This window comes from Pseudorasbora parva, chromosome 8 (assembly GCF_024679245.1).
Source record: "Pseudorasbora parva isolate DD20220531a chromosome 8, ASM2467924v1, whole genome shotgun sequence".
NCBI classification, from domain to species: Eukaryota; Metazoa; Chordata; class Actinopteri; order Cypriniformes; family Gobionidae; genus Pseudorasbora; species Pseudorasbora parva.
The window spans coordinates 28,041,291-28,062,781 of NC_090179.1; positions in this window are offsets into that span (position 1 = coordinate 28,041,291).

Sequence of the window (21,491 nt, forward strand, 5' to 3'; positions counted from 1 at the left end):
AATTTGGCAAATCCTAAAAGATTCCTCTGATCAGGCTAAAATCTGACGTCTTTGATCGTTAGTTTGACATGTTTACCGGCAGCCGATTATTAATGACCGCTGCGATAAAATTTTACCTCAGACAAAATTGTGGCAGTGTCAGAAGATTTGGCACACAATCCTGCAGTGTGACTTCAACGACGACAGGCAAATATCTCGGCTTTTCAAGACATACTATGACCAAAACTAGAACTAGAGATTTCTTTGTAGCCACCATTTCAGTCCCGCGTGTAATGCAGCTCACAGTCACCGAGCGTGTCATTCATTGATGATATAAAACATTTTTAGCGCGTCTTGACTATCGTACAGTCTGACATTAATGACAACCGAGATCTTACAGTGTGACATGGCTTACAGCGGCGATCATGTTCGTACAGTCTGACAAGCAACATTCGCAAAGGATTTTGTAAAATCACACAGTGTGCAGGACCCATAATATGCTGGTTTGGTACTCAAGAAATATTTCTTATTATCAATAATAAAAACAGTTGTGCTGCTTTTTAATGTTTATATGTGAATAAAAGCCTAAATTCAATCTTTTCATCATATAAAGCGACCAAGTCTTTTTAGAAAATGTGGACTAAACCACTCAATTCACATGGATTTGTTTTACAATCTCTTTATGAACTTTTTGAAGTGACAAAGTGTTGAATGGACTGTCAACGGACAGAAATCTCTGATTTCATTTAAAATATCTTAATTTGCATTTCGAAGATGAAGTCTTATGGGTTTAGAACGACATGCGAGTGAGTCATTGATGACATAATTTTCTGTGGAAATGGTTATACATTTTCTTTACTTTCTTTGATGAATAGACAGGTCAAAAGTACAACATTTATCTGAAATAGAAGTCTTGTGACATTATAAAATGTCTTTAATGTAATCAATTTACCAATTGGACACTACCAACTAACACCTTACCAATTTATTATTTAAAAAAAAACCTGCTGACCCCAAACTTCTGAACTGTAGTGTGTTATGCAATATCATATTATAGCATTCATGTATCTATAATCACAGGAACAAACACAAGTCCTCATAAGAATGTTTGGTATTTTCTTTCTAAATTTAGTCTCATCTAGAGCTCCTCCTCAACCTGGGTGTGACAGTCCTGCCTTTCAGACTGGAAACAATGTGGAGCAACACCTTCATCATGTAACACACCCGTGTCCCCTTCCATAATGGCCCTTCTCCCTGTTCCTCGAGCGATGGCCTCTCTAGAGTGCAGTAAGGAAGGGGACTGCAGCGCTTCTCTGGCCACGAGGACACTGCGCACTGAATTACGGGGACAGGAAGTGACTCTCTGAGTGTAGGAATTCTCAGACGGCGGGGGTCCGTGAGGAAAGGTTGACGTTTTCGGAAAGCAAATGTTGTCGTGATGTGCCATCAACAGCCTGCAGGAAGTGGTGACCTGTATTGGGCCACATGTACGTTGTTCAGCGTAATGGATTTTTTTATAAATAGGTCATGTAGGAATCACTCTCATCAAGCTCCCTAAAAGTGTGTGTGTGTGTGTGTATATATATATATATATATATTACTAAAAATAGTTTGTATGGGGTTGGACACACTTCTTCATGGCATAGATTTAACAAGGTGCTAGAAACATTCCTCAGAAAGTTTGGTCAATATTGACATGATAGCATCACAGTTGCTGCAGATTTAGAAGCTGCACATCCATGATGCAAATTCCACCACATTCCAAAGGAGTTGTACTGGATTTGAGTGTAGTGAACTCATTGACATTTTCAAGAAACCAGTTTGAGATGATTTGAGTTTCATGACGTTGTGTTATCCTGCTTCAGATGATGTTTACACTGGCCATAAAGAGATGAACATGGTCAGCAACAACACTCAGGTAGTGTTTAAACAATGCTCAGTTGGTACTAAGAGACTCAAAGTGTATCAAGAAAAATCACCCACACCATTACACCACCAGCAGCCTGAACCATTGACACAAGGCAGGATGCACTTTCGTGTTGTTTAGGCCAAATTTTGACCCTACCGTCTGAATGTTGCAGTAGAAATCTAGACGCATCAGACCAGGCAACATTTTTCCAGTCTTCTATTGTCCAATCTTCTATAGTCCAATGGTGAGCCTGTGCAAAGTGTAACCTCAGTTTTCTGTTCTTATAGCTGATAGGAGTGGTGTGTCATCTGATGCTGTAGCCCATATGCTTCAAGGTTCAACATGTTGTGCTTTCAGAGATTCTCTTCTGCAGACCTTGGTTGGTTATTTGAGTTACTGTTGCCTTTCTATTAGCTCGAACCAGTCTGGGCATTTTCCTCTGACCTTTGGCATCAACAAGACATTTTCACCCAATGAACTGCTGCTCGCTGGATATTTTCTCTTCTTCAGACCGTTCTCTGTAAACCCTAGAGATGATTGTAAAAATCCCGATAGATAAGCAGTTTCTCAAATACTCAGACCAAGCCTGTCTGACACGGACAGCCATGTTCAAAGTCACTCAAATCATTTTTCTTCCCCATTCTGATGCTCAATTTGAACTTCAGAAGATCATCTTGACCATGTCTACATGCATAAATGCATTGTTAAATTGGTGCTATTGGACTGGCTGATTAGATGTTTGCGTAAAACAAACATTATATATAAAACAGCAAACAGGCAGATATATGTATATAGTATATACTGTGTGTGTTTTGGTCATGGATGAGTCACATCAACCCCCTCAGTTTTCAAGACAGACGTCTGTTTACTTCCTGGTGCCAAACAGAGGGCATCGCTACTCAAGAGCCCCCTAGATAGCAGGCTAAACTTAAGCAGGGCCCATCCTGTTTTGGGATTCAGCTGTAACCTTGAGCTTTTTGACTTTCCTGCATCTCGCTCGAAAACAGTCAGCTGTTATCATTCCAGCGTCATGTTTGTACCCCACACTACGATGTTTGCCGGTCGCTCTGATACTTTACGCCACATCTGTTTGCTTCTGAGGGAGACGTTCTTGACCGTTATAATTTTTGTGTTCATGTCCATCTCACCGATGGCTGCATTCCAACTCTCAGCTTAGCCAGCGAAGGCTTTCTTGGTTTCACATCCCTCTTCAGCCAAACACAAACACACACGTCCGGCCAGCCTGACCCAAGCTATCTCTCCGCCTGCGAGTGCCAGACGCACACACACATACACACACACACACACACACACACACACACGCCCTGGACCCTCCTGCTCTTCCCACGTTCCTCCTCTCCCTCTCTCCTCTGTTCTTCTCTCTCTTCTCTGCTTGCATTTCCTTTTCTCCTTTCCTCTGCCTCAGCACCCTTGTACATCTCATTGTCTCTGGTCTCTTCATCTTTCTCCACTTCCTGTGTCTTGCTCCCCGTGCCCTCTCACGCCTCCTCTTTCAACCTCCCCCTCTTTCTCCACATCTCTCTCTCTCTCTCTCTTCGCGACGTGACTTTTAGCACAGACATTGGGGCTGTTGCCAGTAATCTGGGGCAGAGAGGCGGGAGATGAGCATGCACACACACACACACACACACACACACACACACACACACACACACAGGCAGATGCAGATGTAATAGGCACACTAATATACTGTCTCGTCCCTAAACACTGGTTAGGTATTTCACATCACCAAATAAGAGTACGAGGAAGAAAGAAATATTCTAGATTAGACCCCAGTCTTTGGCCTTCTTTTGATTACTACTGAAAATAAAGTAAAAACAAATGTTATACATTTGAAACAACCATGACCATTTTAAGTATTTGAGGGACGAAACTGTTTTCTATAGTAATTGACTATAGACCCCAGATTTACCCCAGAATATTCCTTTATATTCATATTCTGTATACTTATTGTATATAGATTGTATATAATACATTTATTTTATTTAAATGTAGTTAAGAATATATATATATATATATATATATATATATATATATATATATATATATATATATATATATATATATATATATATATATATATATATATATATATATATATATATATATATATAATGCAACTAGTATTCCACACTCCAAATCACATTTCTCATCCTTACCGAATGAAGAATCCTGTCACTTTGCTTGTCACCATCCTCTGTCTTCTTATCTGCATCACTCTCTTATTCGTCTCTCAGCCAAACTCTGACACATAGACACTTAATGTTAATGAGCCATGCGCTCAGAGAGAGAGAGATTAAGTCATGTCACTTTAACATGCTTCTGAAGCGCTGAATCTAGAATTACTTTGTTGTGTTGTTTTTCCTGAGTTGCATGGATCAAAAGACAGACATGTGATCTTGGGAACAGAGAAGCGAGAGAGAACATTGGTGAGAATGAAAGAGAAAGAAAGGATCAAGCCATAGCTGGCAAAGTCATTCACACAGCCTGTGAAGGGCGATGAATGCATGAGATTGCAACTTTTCTCTTGGGTTCAAGAGAAAAAAGTGAACAAGATATATCCCAGTGTATTAGTTTAACAGATCTGATGGATTTGGAAAAATGCATATATTTTGCTCCAACAATATAATCCATTTGTTGTTGTTGTTGTTGTTGTTGTTGTTGTTGTTGTTGTTGTTGTGTGTGTGTGTTTTTTTGGGGGGGGGGGGGGCAGAAAAGGTCTATATAGGCTACAGTTAATCATTGACTAAATCCCAGGTCATGTATAAGACTTTCAAATATATTAACACAGTATGTCCACAAGTATATACAAATGTGTGGATAAGTTGTGTATCTTAATGTCTGCATAAGACAATAATTATACATACAGAAAGTAATTTTCATGCTTTACAAAACCTCACTGGGACGGTCTTAAAGTTCCACAGCTCTACCTGTCTCTCATCTCAAAGCTTTTCTTTTAGATATCTTGGCCTGAATGAACAATTGTCACCTTCAGCTGCCTGTCAAACACATAACTGAATGTAACTGCGAGTAAAATATATATAAATTATTTTACTCACAATTACATTAAAACAATTACATCTCTTTCATTCTCACAAATGTTCTCTCTCACTTCTTTGTTCTACTTGTGGACATACTACATATACTCATTTTTCTTTTCTTTTGTTTTTCTGTTTTCATTAGGTTTGGGTTCAATTTTGTTTTGGTTATATTTCATGAAATCAACAAAACTACTAGAATAATATGCTAGAGCCATGATTACACCCGGTGCTCATGCAGAATTTTTGGCCTCAGTTTCGCTCCATTCTCTTTTTTTTTCCCAATATAATTTACTCTCATTTCTTTACTGTCTTTATCAACGAAAGAAAGAAAGAAAGACTAGTTCACATCTTCCCTGTAGTCTGTGCAGTCATGCTCTGTGTTTATCTGCAGGGAACTCGGTCATCTGCTCTCAGAGTGTTTACCATTCTCCAAACACAGGGCAGTTAGTATTACTAATGTGAGAGCTAATCTCCATTTCCACCACACACATGCACTCCCCATCTCTTCTCCACTCCCTGTCCTCCTTTTTTGATACATGTTCAAAGAGACGCATGTTCTTGAAGTCTGTGATCACTTTACCCACGAACATGTCCCAGAATTACTAATATAATAGAAATTTACGGCACAAATATGCTGTTATCGAACTTTGCACTCCTCCATGAGTTTTAAGCACCACACCCGTCCTGTCAGATCTCGGTAAGATAGCATAAATCTCAAGATCTCACAAATGGAGATTAATGTGATCATACACATGTGATGCTTCAACTTTTCAATAAGCTGAAAACATGAATTATTATTATTATTTTTATTTTTATTAGTTTTTTTTATGTTAAATTTGGAATGTTGCGATTTTTCCTAAGAACTTTCAATATATTTATTTTATCAATGGCATTTTATTAATATTATCTTTTAACAATAAGTAGATTGTAAAAAAAAAAAAAAAAAAAAAAAAATCATACACATACTTAGCCTTAACATAAAGTTAATCAAGGTCATGATCAGATCTCTTGGACATAAAACTTGAAAACAGACTTTTTTCTTCTTGCAAAAGAGCCCCTATAACCCTCGTATAATTTTTTATTTATTTTTAAAGTCAACATTCTGCTTTAATCTAGATGCCCTTGTAATGTGGTGAAAGGATGTGTGTGTGTTAAAAGTGTGTGACTATGTTGCCTAAAGATGTAACACCCAAGTCGAGAGCTTTCGCACATTTTTTTGTAGATACACCAACACCCTTCCAGCACAGATACACTGAAAGTGATAGTGGAGCTGACCCCTCAGTAACTCCATACTTTCTCACTGTCTGAGTCCCGTTCGGACCCAAACTCACCTGATCTAACAGTAGCGAAGGCTTACCAATATTCCAGTATTCTATATATCGCTTATTCTTTATGGTTAAGATGTAAATGATCGTACATTCTGAAACGCATTCACTCAATCTGGTCAATAGCGCATTGGTAGTCTCACTCCCCTCCAGGTATGAGCAGTATGGCAGAAGAGGTGTGTGTGTGTGTGTGTGTGTGTGTGTGTATGTGTGTGTGTGTGTGTGTGTGTGTGTGTGTGTGTGTGTGTGTGTGTGTGTGTGTGTGTGTGTGTGTGTGTGTGTCTGTGTCTGTGTCTGTGTCTGTGTGTGTGTGTGTGTGTGTGTGTGTGTGTGTGTGTGTGTGTGTGTCTGTGTACTCCGAAGCAGGGGCTCCCCTGTGTTTACTGGCCTCAGGCCCCTCAGTACACCACAGTCTGAACTTGTACAAACTACACTGCAGCTTAGACCTCAAGCGCTTGATCATAATTCTCTTTTTCACCATCTCAGTGCTACAGCATTACTTATTCACTATTCTCTCTTCTACGGTAACTTTATGAAACTTTAATCATGTGTGAAAACAAATGCAGGTAAACGTGTTTGCATAGAAGCATGAAGGTGTTTTCTTGTGTACGTCTTTAAAAACGCCAATCTCTCTCGCTTGTTTTGACACGACTCCTCTGGAAATGTCACAGGATGGGTGGTTCTATTTGGGTAGGTACCCACAGATGTGTGTCAATCATAAGACAGGAAGTGGCACTGAAAGTTTACACCCTCACACGTTCACACACACACACACCCTTTGCTCTTATATAAAAAAAAAAAACATAGATTGCACACACTGGTGTGTGTGGCACATGCTGTATGTATTTAGCCCACTGTGCAGATGCAAACCTGTTGCTTGTTTAGAACCTACACTTTTTAAGGTGTAGCCTATTTGAATAGCTAATGCACAATAACGTTTTATATCAATTGTTCTATGTTTTTTAAGTTGAAATATTCATTCTAGTCTCACAATTTACATTGGTCATAAAAGTCGCGAGCATTCTGCCGTTTTGATGTACATGCCGGCTAAAGATGCCATAGACATTACTTCACAAAGCCAACAGCTTTTAAGCAATCAAACAACATAAGGGGCCATTAATACAGAATGCATTTTTGCATTTGCTGCTTTCCTGTTGTTTTCTATGTGAACAAGCACTAGACGGAAGTAAATCATCTCTAGATCTTGTTTGTTCTTTATTCCATTATACTGTGTGTAACCCCTTCTGTTCGGACTGGGACTCGAACCCCGGCCCGCCAGCATGCGAGTCTGATGCTCTAACAAGGAGGCTAAAGGCTGCATCCCCTTACGTCAGTCGCTAGAGCATCTCTTGAGGTCAGAGGAGTGAGGTTTACTCGCACAGCAACTACTAGCTTGTCTCCGTTACATGTGCATCTTACATGTGCATCATTCTGTTTTCATCAATTCTGTTTACTCAGAAGTCAAATGAAACATGCAAAACATACACATTTACAAAAAAATTAAGTCAATACACCTAAACGTTAGCCTGACAAGCCAGACCCACATCAAGATGTTTGGTCTGGAAACTCACCATTGACTGCTCAATCTGAGGGGAGGGATAAACGGTTGTCTTTTAAACTCCCTCTGCACGGCGTGCACACAATAGGATAGTGCTACAACCAACCAGAACAACTTGAAGCGGAGCGCGTTGAGAGATTAAACATTCGCTGTATCCGGTCGGCAAAACTCCTTTTTAAGTATGACTTCAGTGCCGTTCTTTTCTCAGAGAAAAGCTTAACTCCAAGTCTTCCTGAGTCGCGGTCAAAGCCGATTTGAAAGACAGCTGTTCGCCAGTTTCTGTGTTTACTAGTAACACGCAAGCACAACTCTGCCGTCACTATGTTAAGCCCCACCCACTGACTCTATACATCAATCAATCAATCAATCAACTTTATTTATATAGCGCTTTTACAATCACGATTGTGTCAAAGCAGCTTCACAGTGTCAAAACAGGGTAATATTGCGACAAAATTAGATTTGGCTGTACAGCCGTACTGGAGAAAACAGTGATGTTATCAGCTTATTTTAATTTATCATATAGCGACAATGTTGGCAGATCAGTATTATAGTTTATAGAATTAAATAAGACCTAATTCATATATTTTATTTGTATAATAAGTTGAATAACTTTAATCATATTTTTAGTGTCCCCAACTGAGCAAGCCAAGCCAAAGGCGACAGTGGCAAGGAACCAAAACTCCATCGGGGCATGATGGAGAAAAATAAACCTTGGGAGAAACCAGACTCAGTCGGGGTGCCAGTTCTCCTCTGGCCTATTAACACACCGTGTAAGATTATTATTCTGGCAACCTTACAGGTCGGAAATCATATTAGATCGGATTATTCAAAATTTTCAGGGTATCACGGAAGAGACAGATTTATTTAGGATGGGGCGTCAATTACACAAGAGTATGAATACATGAAAGATCGGAATTATTGCGCCGAAGACGGGTTTTGAGCATGTCGTGCCAGTGAGGCAAATTCGGAGGAGACACCATTTGACACGGCTCAGCAGACACTCCAGGATGCGTTGGTCATGTCCAGGCAGGTCCACCATCCGATCCGGACAGGGCCCAGATCCGGGATAAACCTCGGGATAAACAGAGAGACTAACATTAGCGTAGATGTCACTCTTTTTATGATGTAACGAGTACATCAGGTGTTATGGGAAGTGTTCCCGGTTCCGGCTGACCTAGTTAATGCAGCCTAACAATCAGTCAATTGAATTGAATAATGAAAGTTAAAAATGTTCTATGTGTATGCCATAGTAAAGAGATGTGTTTTTAGTCTAGATTTAAACTGACAGAGTGTGTCTGCTTCCCGAACAATGCTAGGAAGACTATTCCACAATTTAGGAGCTAAATAGGAAAATGATCGACCGCCTGCAGTTGATTTAGATATTCTAGGTATTATCAACTGGCCAGAGTTTTGAGACCGCAATCGACGTGATGGGGTATAATGCGTTAAGAGCTCGCTTAAGTACCGGGGAGCTAAACTATTTAGTGCTTTGTAAGTAATAAGCAAGATTTTAAAATGTATGCGATGTTTAATAGGGAGCCAGTGCAGTGTTGACAGAACTGGACTAATATGATCATACTTCCTGGTTCTAGTAAGAACTCGAGCTGCTGCATTTTGGACTAGCTGGAGTTTGTTTATTAAGCGAGCAGGGCAACCACCCAGTAGAGCATTACAATAATCTAGCCTTGAGCTCATGAACGCATGTACTAACTGTTCAGCATTTTGCATTGAAAGCATGTGCCGTAATTTAGATATATTTTTAAGATGATAGAATGCGGTTTTACAGATGCTAGAAACGTGGCTTTCAAATGAAAGATTGGTATCAAAGAGCACACCCAGGTTCCTCACTGACGACGAGGGCTTGACAGAGCACTCATCAAGTGTTAGACAGTATTCTCGGTTACTACTTGTGGAGCTTTTCTGTCCAATAATTAAAAATTCAGTTTTATCTGAATTAAGTTGCAGAAAATTACTATTCATCCAATTTTTTATATCAGCTATGCATTCTGTTAATCTTGTGAATTGGTAGGTTTCATCCGGGCGTGAGGAAATATAGAGCTGAGTATCGTCAGCATAACAATGAAAACTAACGCCATGTTTCCTAATGATATCTCCCAGTGGTAGCATATACAGGGTGAAGAGCAGCGGTCCTAACACTGAGCCTTGCGGTACCCCATACTGAACTTGTGATCGGTGTGACATCTCTTCATTTACTGCTACAAACTGATAACGGTCAGATAAGTACGATTTAAACCATGCCAAAGCAGTTCCACTAACGCCAACATGATTTTCGATTCTATTCAGAAGAATATTGTGATCGATAGTATCAAATGCAGCGCTAAGATCGAGTAACACTAATAGAGAGATACAACCACGATCAGATGATAAGAGTAAATCATTTGTAACTCTAATTAGAGCAGTCTCAGTGCTATGATACGGTCTAAATCCTGACTGGAAATCCTCACATATACCATTTCTTTCTAAAAAAGAACATAATTGTGAAGACACGGCCTTTTCTAGTATTTTTGATAGAAACGGTAGATTCGAGATTGGCCTGTAATTGACTAATTCTTTAGGATCAAGTTGTGTTTTTTTTAATAAGTGGTTTAATTATAGCCAACTTAAAAGTTTTCGGTACATATCCTAATGTCAAAGATGAATTAATGATATTAAGCAGAGGATCTATGACCTCTGGAAGTATCTCTTTTAATAGCCTAGTCGGTATAGGGTCAAGCATACATGTTGTTGATTTTGATGATTTTACAAGTTTAGCCAGTTCTTCTCCTCCTATAGCAGTGAATGAGTGTAATTTTTCCTCAGTGACCCTGCAGTGCTCTGTCTGAAGTGATACTGTAATTGACGGCTGCATGGTTATAATTTTATTCCTAATATTATCAATCTTACTAGTAAAGAAGTTCATAAAGTCATTACTGCTGTGTTGTTTACAAACATCAGAAGCTGAAGCTTTATTTTTTGATAATTTAGCCACTGTATCGAATAAATACTTAGGGTTGTGTTTGTTTTCTTCTAAAAGAGATGAGAAATAAGCAGATCTAGCAGTTTTTATGGCCTTTCTGTATGCAATCATGCTCTCTTTCCACAAATTGCGAAAAACCTCTAGTTTTGTTTTCTTCCAGCTGCGCTCCATTTTTCTGGCTGCTGTTTTAAGGGCCCGAGTGTGCTCGTTGTACCACGGCGTTGAATTATTTGCTTTAATCTTCTTTAAGCGCCGGGGAGCAACTATGTCTAAAGTGCTAGTAAAGAGAGAGTCAATAGTTTCGGTTGCAGCATCAAGTTCCTCTTGGCTATCTGTAATGCTGAGGAGATGGAACTGATGAGGAAGATTATGTACAAAGCAATCTTTAGTCGCAGCGGTTATCGTCCTGCCATATTTGAAGCGAGGGGATGGCTTTGCAGCCTTAGGTAAATTAAGTATACATGATATTAGGTAATGATCTGAGATGTCATCGCTCTGCTGCAGAATTTTAACAGTATCAACATTTATTCCATGTGACATTATTAGATCTAAAGTATGATTAAGGCGATGAGTGGGTCCTGATACGTGTTGTCTAACTCCAATAGAGTTTAGAATGTCTCTAAATGCCAATCCCAATGCGTCTTTTTCATTGTCTACGTGGATATTAAAATCCCCAACAATTAGTACTTTATCTACAGCTAATACTAACTCTGATACAAAACCAGCAAATTCTTTGATAAAGTCTGTATTGTGCCCTGGTGGCCTGTATACAGTAGCCAACACAAATGTCAGAAGGGATTTATCATTTACACTACACAGCGTTACATAAAGCACCAAAACTTCAAAGGAATTATATTTGAAACTAGACTTCTGAGTAATACTGAAAATATTATTATAAATTACAGCCACACCTCCCCCTTTACCTTTCAGACGTGGCTCATGTTTGTAACAATAATCTCGGGGGGTGCACTCATTTAAAGTAATGTAATCATCAGGTTTTAGCCAGGTTTCTGTCAAACACAGCACATCTAAGTTATGATCTATAATCATATCATTGACAACAAGCGTTTTTGGCGAAAGGGATCGAATATTCAGCAACCCAAGCTTTATCAATTGTTCATCCGTATTATATCTGTTGTTTATTTGTTGGACATCAATTAAATTTTTACTGTTGAATGGTTTTGATGGCTTTTTGTATTTACTAATTCGGGGAACAGACACAGTCTCTATGTGATAATATCTAGGTGAAAGAGTCTCTATGTGCTGGGATTTAGCTGACTTTGGTGACGTGAGACAGCTAGCAGACGGTTGGTTTAGCCAGTTTGTCTGCTTCCTGACCTGGGCCCCAGTGAGTCAAGGTTTAGCTCTAAGACTATGTGCCAAATTACTAGAGAGAAGAGCAGCACCGGCCCAGGAGGGATGAATGCCGTCCATCTTCAACAGGTCAGGTCTGCCCCAAAAACTTTTCCAATTGTCTATGAACCCTATGTTATTTTGCAGACACCACTTAGACAACCAGCCATTGAGTGATGATAATCTGCTAACTATTTCATCACTCCTTTTCGCGGGGAGAGGTCCAGAGAAATATACGGCTTTTGACATCGTACTTGCGAGTTTACACACCTCTTTAATGTTAATTTTGGTGATCTCCGACTGGCGAAGTCGAACATCATTAGTGCCAACGTGAATAATAATCTTAGAGAATTTACGATTAGCTTTAGCCAGCACTTTTAAATTTGCTTTGATGTCAGGCGCTCTGGCTCCCGGTAAACATGTGACTATGGTGGCTGGTGTCTCTATTTTCACATTCCGTGTAATAGAATCGCCAATAACTAGGGCACTTTCAACAGGATCCTCAGTGGGTGCGTCACTGAGTGGGGAGAACCTGTTTGATGTTCTAATCGGAACGGAAGAGCGGTTTTTTGATCCGCGACTATGCTTTCTCATCGTCACCCAGCCCTGCTGCGCGGGCTCAGCCGGAACCAAACAATGAGTGTTCACTAAGCTAGTCGCATCCAAAGCAGTATCTAAAGCTGTTACATTCTCACTACTCTCACATAAAGCTTGGATGCGTGTCTCTAAATCTGAAATCTTCTCCGTCAGCCTGATTAATTCCTTACATTTATCACATGTGAAGCCCTGTTCGCCAACGGAGATAGATATGCTAAACATGTAGCATGCAGTGCAACTGACAATGACAGGAGAAGAAGACATGGCTTACCGTATTTGTTGATGAATCCAAAACTTACCACAGTTGTCTGATGGAGTCTTTTTAGTAATCCAACTCACCACAGTTGTCTATAGAACTCAGAAAACAGGAGACCTGGATGCTGGGATGGAAAGCTACCAGGCTAGCGAAAAGCTAACGTGTGGTAGTGATTTAGATTAAAAGCTAGTAATGTCAAATTTAAATTGATAGGCTATATTAAACACTATATGGTGATGAGTAAGTTATATTTAGCAGTGTAAATTACAAAGAAAATATATCAAATAGAGATTCAAACACAGCTATACAGAGCTACAAACACTGTGGTGGCAGCAGCAGCAGGCAGACAGACAGGAGCAATCGATCAGGAACAATCAATCAGCCAGGAACAATCAATCAGCCAGGAGCATGATGTGATTGGTTCGACCAGAGTTTGGCATTTACAGCTCAGAAGTGCATTGAGAGTTGCTAGATGACACTCGCGGCAGATTAGATTTTCTGCTGCTGGGGTGCGTCTAGATTTCTAGGCTACCTAAACGTATTTTTCTTCATTACTTTTGTTAGCTTTTACCTTTTTTATTGCACAATTTTATTCTTCTATTATTATTTTTTGCAGGGCAACATCGTGGTGACTATGAGAAACAAAAACAGGTATGCTTGAGTATTTTTCCCTTTTTAGGGTTGCATCTTTTGACGTTCCATTTTTATTCATTGTCTTTGGTCCGTTTTGCATTCATATTTCATTTGAACCGCACCAGTTTGTTTAGAAGTGGACTGAGACCCATCTTTCCAGCGGTCTCCTCTCAGTCTACTTGTTCACTGTAAAAAATCATATGTTCAATAAGTTATGACAACATATGTTTTTACATTGTTTTAACTCATCAAAATAAGTTAGGAAATGTTAAACTTTTTTTATTAGTTATACAAGTTGTAACTCATTTTGTAAAGTCAGTTTAACATAATTTAAGTTGAAATAACTTAAACATCCAAGTCAATTGTACTGCAAAAGTTCAAACTTGTACTGCAAAAGTACTGCAAAAGCCTCTTTTTTTTGCAGTGTTTAGTGCGCACCAAGGTTCGGATGGCATCGTTCAACACTTATGCCTCATTTAGTTCGGTTGAATCGTACTAGAGTTTGTTGTCCCCCTTGATGCGGTTCGTTTGGGCAGGTATGAATGCAACAATCGCACTAAAGCGCTGCCCACCAAAAGCGGATCAAACAAGCATTTCACATAAGATGTGTCACAGTCTAGAAAAAAAAAATGCACAGCTTCTCCTGAAGTGACTTGCCAGATGTCAATCTGACCATGCAGCCGTCTCTCCATATAGTATAGCTTACAAAAGCGGCATGGTGTCTGCTGGATTTTCCTGGACACATCTGGTCAACGAGAGATGTGTAGGTTGTCACGTGACTGCATTTGGGTTTTTTGTTTCTCCAACTTATCAACAGATTCGGACCAGAGCAATCAGTGTTGTGAACAGGAACCAAAACAGCTAAAAATGAAAATAAATTTAATTAAATTAAAAAAATAAAATAAAATATAAATAATATAAAAAAAATATAAAAATAATAAAATATAGATGATATAAAAAAAAAATAGCCCTTGGTCCGGACCAACTGAACCGAACTACAGATGTGAAAGCATCCTTATTCAAATGAACCGCACTAGCAATCGCACCAGGGTTTGTTTAATCAAACCAAACACGGCAAGTGTGAACACACCCTTAAAGGGATAAAATGTCATCATACGGTCATCATTAAGACCGTTACCTACTTTTTATTACTTCTCATTTTAAACGTTCCTCATCATGGCATAGGTGACTGATGCATGACAGCCTGGCTAAGAGAAAGTCTGCTGTAAAAAGCACTGATAATAAATTACAATCAGAGTGTGTGACGTTTTTTTTTTTTTTTTTTTTTTTCAAATGAAAACATGGAGAGCAGAATTTCCCACTTCATGGGGAGGAAAAGCACAGTGAGAAAAGCAGGACTGGGCAGAGAGGGAATTTTTGAAGCTGAAAATGTTGAGATCAAGATTTTACATTTTTCTATTAGTGTGTGTTTTATAAGTGTGTTAGCATTTTGCTAGATGGACCAATGAGAGTAATGCCATATTTCACCTTTAATGTTTCAGCTTTTTCCACTTTGATTCTGAACAAGTAAGGGCAGAGCGCATACACATGTATAATAAGTACTTTTGAAAATCAGGCAATGCAGGGGCAGATTGAGCACATTTCATTTTTTTTACCCCACATTTGTCTTTCTACAACATGGTGAGACGACGATTCTGTTTTACAATTTTTCAATTCAGTTTTTATTCATTATATCATTGACTAAATTTGTCAAGCTCAACCCTAGTTTATTGTAAGAAAATAAATACATTTCTTTATGGCAAATATAAGGTTATTATTAGCTATAAAAAAAACATTTTCTGCCAAACTATTTTTATTTTTTTGTATTATATTGATACCTGTTTTACGCTTTTAATGTTTAGTGGATCATGGTTGCGAAAAAAATAACAACAAATATCATATAAAATAAAATCATAACAATATCATGTAAATTATAAGTGAGTAGGTAATATTTAGATTGAGCTCCTGAGGCTGACGGTTCACATTTTCTAAAGGAGAGTTTAAGTTAAGCCATGTTTATGGAAAGTGTGATGTGCACACCCTGTCTCTGTCTGCCAGCATCTTTCAGCTGTTTTGTAAAGCATGCTGTGTTGGCAGAGTTTATTCAGCCCAGTTTCTTGCTGTGAGAGATGAGATTCCATCAGCACAATACGCCCCTGTGCCCTTTACCCTCATCCGCCACAAGTCCCTGGACGTTTCCTCCAATGGACTAAGAGAACACAAAGACTGCAGATGCATGTTTTAAATTGAAAGTATCAGGGATGTTTGTTTTCATCCAAGATAGAAAGTTGTAGATTAAAGAGTTGTTGACGTGCATTATGAATATAGAGCTCTTCTATTATTATTTTTATTATTTTTTATTTTATTTTAAAGGCATGTGGATATGCTGTTAGGGTTTGTTTACTGCAGGTTAATGCACTTTCTAAGTTCAGCCATATTGATGTAAACATGCCAGAACACTGTGCCCTATGACATTATCTGACATGGGCATGGGGCACCACGCATTACACGACACCAGATACTTCAGACCTCTGGCATTTGAGCTGCGATGACACCCAGCGGCAGGAGGCAAGGGCATTATGCCAGAGAATCCAGCCTGCGTGGGCACTCGGATCTGCGGAGTGGCACTATCTGCATTTTATTAGACCCACACGCTCTCACTCACGCCTTGTTAAAAATGAGTAAAGAATGTGGGGAAACGGAATGTAATCCCCAGCAGGATCCTCTTATCCAATATCCAAAATCCTTGTTGTGGGGACGTGTTTTTGGTCGGGCGGGCGGGCGGGCGGGCGGGCGGGCGGGCGGGCGGGCGGGCGGGCGGGCGGGCGGGCGGGCGGGCAGGCAGGCGGGCAGGCAGGCGGGCAGGCAGGCGGGCAGGCAGGCGGGCAGGCAGGCGGGCAGGGAGGCGGGTAGGGAGGCGGGTAGGTGGGTAGGTAGGTTCGGTAGGTGGGTGGGTAGGTGGGTGGGTAGGTGGGTGGGTAGGTGGGTAGGTAGGTAGGTAGGTAGGTAGGTAGGTAGGCAGGTAGGCAGGCAGGCAGGCAGGTAGGTAGGTATCTAGGTAGGTAGGTAGGTAGGTAGGTAGGTAGGTATCTAGGTAGGTAGGTAGGTAGGTATCTAGGTAGGTAGGTAGGTAGGTTGGTGGGTGGGTGGGTGGGTAGGTAGGTAGGTTGGTGGGTGGGTGGGTAGGTAGGTAGGTAGGTAGGTAGGTAGGTAGGTAGATAGATAGATAGATAGGTAGATAGATAGATAGATAGATAGATAGATAGATAGATAGATAGATAGATAGATAGATAGATAGATAGATAGATAGATAGATAGATAGATAGATAGATAGATAGATAGATAGATAGATAGTGACTGCTGCTAAATTCAGAAACACATCTGTTTTTAATGTATGTTTTTGTCAGTCACATAAATGATATTAGCCTTTTTCAAAGGTGATGAGGTCTTTTAAATATGCAATTGAATTCATCAGTGTAAAACTCAGGGCTCACTGTAATTTGCCTTAACACGTCGAAGCTCTTAAAGTTCAGGGTCTTGGCTGCAGACTTGTAACAGATGGAGTCCCAGTTCACAGTTCTGAAGAGTTACATTTATTCCGTTGAAACTCCTGGAACCTCTCCTCCTGTCTGCCCCTACTTGTTTTTATAAACTTTTTGTGACTTCATTACCGATCTCAAAATTGGACTCTGTTATTTTTTTCCCCTGCATCTCAATAAGCCACACGTGGCAGGGTCCTGGATGTGATTATGTTGCTGATATTTCCAGGAAATATTTTCTCCAGCGCTGTCGAAATGTTAATCGAGAGATGATCAAGTGTTTGTCTGTGCGATTAAGAGGTTGTTGGTTTCAAGGTGTTTTCAGATTCTGCCTCAACTCCTGCTGACAGAGTAATTGTTATGAAGAATGTGGATCTTTTGTAAGTTATGAGATTCATTCAGAATTTCTCCTGTCTGTCTTCTGAACTAATAAAGCTGGTTAGCTGCACTCAAGTCCAGATGGGAGTATCTGACCTGCCTTCACGCTCAGCTCAAATCATTCACCGCCAGTACTAATACAGCCTGATGACCCAAATGAACATTACCAGAACTGTATTTTGGCTGATAATATAATGAAACAGTATATCAATCTATATCAGTGGTGTTATGAAACGAGGATGCAAAGTCCTCACAATCAGTTTTATAAATCAAATGTAAATGTAAGTCTCAGTTACACTTAACGTTGTCAAATTGTCCTGGTTATATAAACCATACTAAAAGATGTATAAAATGAGTTGTTCAAAATGAGAGAGACCACAAGCATGATCTGGTTTTGTTAAAAGTGTGTTGAGTGACCAGCAACACAATGTTGCCGAAAACATAGTGAACATTATCAAGTGCACTCATCCCATAATGCACCACAATAATGTGTTCAAAGTGTTCAATCAGAGCTGTCCTTAGGGCGGCTTAGCCGGTGTGAATGCATGCAGCAAATGGACCAAGATAGAAAAACTAATGATTTATACACCTTTTAATGTCATATTTTGTTTAATTTGTGTTGTTTTATTTTTGCACTATTTTCTCATCATAAATGGTTGGTTGGTGGGTTGGTTGGTTGGATGGATGGATGGATGGATGGGTGGGTGGATGGATGGATGGATGGATGGATGGATGGATGGATGGATGGATGGATGGGTGGGTGGATGGATGGATGGATGGATAGGTAGGTAGATTGATAGATAAGAAACATACACACAAATCAATATGGTATTTCAGTGAAAGTTATTTTATTGCCAAGTTGATTCAGATAATAAATGGAAAAAAATGACATTTTCACAATGGCTTTTAAAACAATTAAAAGCCTAATCAAAGTCATCCATTAAGATTTTGTAACTAAAGAACACAATTTTATTACCCCACAAATTAATTTTATACACAAATCTTATAAAACATTTGACATGCAATAAATACATTCATTTCAGTAAAAGCATTTTGTTGGCGGAAAAAAGGAAAAGGAAAAAAAAAAGAAAACTATCGACAACGCAACTTAAAAAAATGCTGCTCAAATGTGTTTTTATTGCCTTTTTTTGGTCACGTAAATCTTGCAAGGCACTTGAAAGTGGCATATTAAATTGTATTATATTTGAAACAAGTTCAGAACAAGAAGTAATGGTGATCAGTGGTATCAAAACAGACATGCTGGTGTATTACTTGGCTGGAGAGTAATGGGAACATTCACAGTGAGCTGGGTGGTTGAGTTGAGTGTGTGCCTTTTCCTCTTTTTCACTGTTTCACACAGTTTTTTGTACTTCTAAATGCCTACAAGTGTTTTAGGTCTTCAGTTGGTGTCTGGTTAATGTATTAGCCCTTTTTTCTGCCCTTTATCACAACCTCACCCCCTTTTTTAGTCCTCATCACACTACATGCAAGCCTCTGTATGTGTGTGAACCTTGAAGCCATATCAGAGATGTTCTGGATGCTCTCTTTCTTGCTCTGTCCCGCCAGTAACACTGGCTGTGTTTAGTAATGGCTTTTTAAACTCAAAGCGACACTCCAAAAGGAGCAGGGCAGCCTAATTAAGTCTGACCTAATCTGGAGAGCAGTGACAGGGCCGTCTGCCATCCAGCTGCAAGTGTGTGTGGTCATGCATGATTACAGCGGCACGGTCCTATCAGGCAGTCCTTTTGCTGACGTTTTCTGTTGTTTACATGTTTGGTTAGGCTGTACAGAATTTTTAAGCATGTCTAATCGAGGATGATAAATACAAACAGAGCTCGGGACTGTGTGGCCTGGACTTTCACTGATTCGGGTCTCGGCTGCCAGAGTTTCAGCTGTGCCTGCGCTCCAATCTAAACATGGAGAAGGAGACACTGGTAGCTGCGGTACCGCACTGCCAGCACAAAGACAGCCTGTTCCTGTCACACTGAGATGAGGTGATAATTTTAGGGGCTGGTGAAAGTATCCTGATAGTCAGAGCATAAGCTTCGCAATAGAAATGTGATCCGGCATCACTATATACACTCTGAGAAAACAACCAAAACGTAACTTGACACTCTCAAAAATGTTTCTTGGCTTGCTGTTTAATGACCCATTATAAGGTCAAGAACACAAGACAGATTTGTTTAGTAAAATCAGTCCCAAAGGACTGACAGAAAACGACCTGCAATGAACATTACTCTAGCCTTATGGAAAATGCCTGTAAGAACCAACATTAAGAACCATTTCAGCCTAAATAGTTTTTTTTAGTATATGGGTCAATGATAAATAATGATGACTGAAAAGATAATGAAAAGAAAAAATATTTTACAAATCAAGTCCAAAAATATAAAGTGGTTTATCTATCCAAAAAAGTATTGCACTTTGAATACATTTGTGTGTACACATCTCTAAAAAATATATTAAAATTAAGAATTAAAATGTTTATTTAATAAAAGCATTAGCTTCACCATGGGTTTATGAAAGCAACTTTTAAAGGCGCTATACATAAAAGTAATAATTAAAGTAATATTGAAGTCAAAGTAATATATATATATATAACTCAAAATTAATTGTCATTGTCTGTAATTTGTCACCCATATATATATATATATATATATATATATACTTAAATATCAATAGATTCCAGACCCCAAACGTAATTGACCCATATATGGTTCTGTAACAAACTATAAATACAAATTACGAACCTTTCTTTTTTTAAAAGCATGCCATTTTGAGATTTCCACAGATTCAGTGGGAGGCAAGAACATCTGTGTGACATGCCAAAGTTGTGCAACCCTAAACGTTAATGTTGGCCTTACTGGCAAGTGCGGCATTAGTATGTTCATTTCCCTTTCATACAGTCAAGTTTCCTTAATCACCAAGTTCCTCTTTAATTTGTGTCTCTGGGATATATTTATAGGTATTTAGTCAGAGACAATGGCCCCCGCAGTTTACATAGTTTACATTGTCTAGTGGAAGATATTAACACATGACTTTAAGTTCAGTCGGGAACTCGATCGGGGTTTGAAGAGAAGGTAGTTATTCACATAAACATTTAGACAACTGTCTTCTTCAGCGTGAAAAACAGCTGGGCGCCTCTTCATCAGAGGTGTGGGCAAGAGCTGAGCATCATGGGTCAGGCTATAGGAGTGGGAGAACAGCAGCTCAATCATTTTGGGAAAGTGTGCGTAGAGAATGAAGGGAGGAGATTGAGTGGGAGGAAGAAGGAGTGGCACGAATGAGAAGACCACTGAGAAAGATAAGAGTGACTGAAGTCATGATTCAAATATCAAGCCACAAAAATGATGATGTGAAACAGATGAATGCGTCAAAGCACCCTCACTCCCTATTCAACTATTCTTTCTTCTAGACATTGACAATGAGATGGACAGATGGACAGGTGCACTGAGGGCCACTCCACTGACACCAAGACATCCCACAACATGACTCACTGCAGACTGCTGTATATGAGTCAAGATCAACAATTTATGTTAAATCTAGATTGGGCAAAAACTGCCAAATGTACAGAAACAGAGTACCAGCCGTATGAAGGAAGTGAGCAAGGCTATTAAGAATTGTGCGTCAAACTGTTCTAGATTATCTCTCATGCACAAAAGCTTTAAATTCAGGAAGGACGTTAGTGGCATATTTGCATCATACTCGTGATGAACCTACAATAGAAACTTCTGACTACTATAAGCTTTAGATTTCGCTATTTAAACATTCTAAGAGTATATTGGTTCCTTTTCTACTTTACGACCAGCTTTGGTTTTCAGCTCTGACTGAGTGGGGTTTCCTGAAACTGAGAGGAATATTTCCTTTGGACACATCTATGAAGCATGGTCAGACTCAGAGTATATTGTTCCACATTTTTTACTCCATA